A 1,853-nucleotide genomic window follows, 5' to 3' on the forward strand; every position below is an offset into this window, starting at 1 on the left:
CAGAAATAGGAAAATAATATCTGAAGCTACTTTAATTTTTTACAGATGTTGAAAATACCTAATTTTTAAAAAAAAGAAAATACCTAATTTCAATATAAGATCCGTGGTCGAAGTCTGGAGAGAAAATAGAAAAAAGAAAAAAATTCTTCATTTATGTGCTTAAGAAACAACTGTAATTCAGACTTTCTTACCATCTATCTTGTCTGTTGGAGATTGCCCATCCTTCTCCCATGGAGCAGTTGGTAAATTCAAACCATGAGCCTTGGGAATTTCAGTACAATTTGTTTAAATGTGAATCCTCAAAACACAATCTTTCTGGAAATACGCATTTTCATATATTGTGTTTGTGTTCAGAGGAGTAAAGTGTCATTCTGTTAATTTAAAAATATTGATATCATTACTATGAATTAAAAAGTCTTATAGAAAAAAGTAAATACATATTTTAGTATTTGCAAGCTTGGAAGCAGGAGTGGCATCCGCTTCCGTAATAGCTTGCCTCAGGAAACTGTATAAACCTGGAGAAAGGATGGATGAAAGACACACAAACGTTGAGGACTCTCCTTCATAGGGTCACTATGAGTATCCTGCGACTCGACGGCACTTAATAACAACAACATCCTGTCTGCTACTTTAATATTAACATTTCAAACACTCTCTCATGTACATACCATGTAGCATTTATAGCTTGTGGTTTTTAATGGCTCAGAAACATCACCCTTATTATAAGCCTGCTTTTTCTGGTCTTTTCTCAATGCCCATAATTAATTAAAGTAGTTCATTATTCATTTTAATGGCATTAATTTTCAGAATGTCAAACTGAATTTTCAATTTATTAAATAATTTAAGAAACTTAACTCTTTGTATGTGAAAATGCCACTCAATGGCAAATTATCACAGCCAAAAGAAAGTTTAATCTTGCTAATGAAAGAGTTCAACATAAGGATTATCATTTTGACATTTGACTTGTCAGCCTAGCAAGAGTTTGACTTGCTTTCCATAAAAGTGTATTCACTGGGGTGGGGTGGGGGAGGAGGGCAATAAACAAAAAAGAAAAGGGGAGGGAAAGCGTATTCACTGCTGAAGAGTTGAATCCAACTCATAGTGACATGTTAGGGCTCTGATGAGCTCTGGTGGCTTATTGTTAAGTGCCATCAAGTGACTCTATGTACAAGAGCTCTGAACCCTGCTCTATCCTAAGCCAACCTTATTGTCTCCAACACACCTATCCTCATTACCCCAGTCACTGAATCAATCCATCTCATCCAGGGTCTTCCTTTCTTGCACTGTCCCTCCACCCTCCCAAACATGATGTCCCTCTCCAAGGGCTGGTCCCTCCTTGTAACATGCCGAGAGTATGTCAGATGAGGCTTCAGAATCCTTGCCTCCAAGGATCAGCCTGGTTTCACCCTCTCCAGGATGAACCTGTTTGGTTTCCTAGCAGTTCATAGTATATTTAATACTCTTCTCTGGTGGCTTAGTGGTGAGGAATTGTCCTGCCAATGCAAAGTTATATGATTCAAATCCACCAGTTGCTCCAAGGGAGAAAGATGGACAATCACTCTAATGCAATTAACTGCCTCTGAAAACCCATTGGAGAGTCATCTATGAATTGTTTCCAACTAAATGGTAGAATACAGAAATAGCAACAATCCTTATCCCAGACTGACATGTCTTTCTCCTGTGGAGTGGCTGGTAGGTTCAAACCACCCATATGCCAGCCAATCTGTTGATTGGCAGACAAACTTTGATCGCTATACCACCAAGACCCCCTCCATAGATTAAAATCCAGGAAAAAGATAGTTAAAATGTTAATGGTGTGAAGATTTAGGTGGTTTTCATCCAGGAAGATGGAA

Source organism: Elephantulus edwardii, unplaced genomic scaffold (assembly GCF_000299155.1).
Source record: "Elephantulus edwardii isolate Elephantulus edwardi_28Jun2011 unplaced genomic scaffold, EleEdw1.0 scaffold00010, whole genome shotgun sequence".
Lineage (NCBI taxonomy): Eukaryota > Metazoa > Chordata > Mammalia > Macroscelidea > Macroscelididae > Elephantulus > Elephantulus edwardii.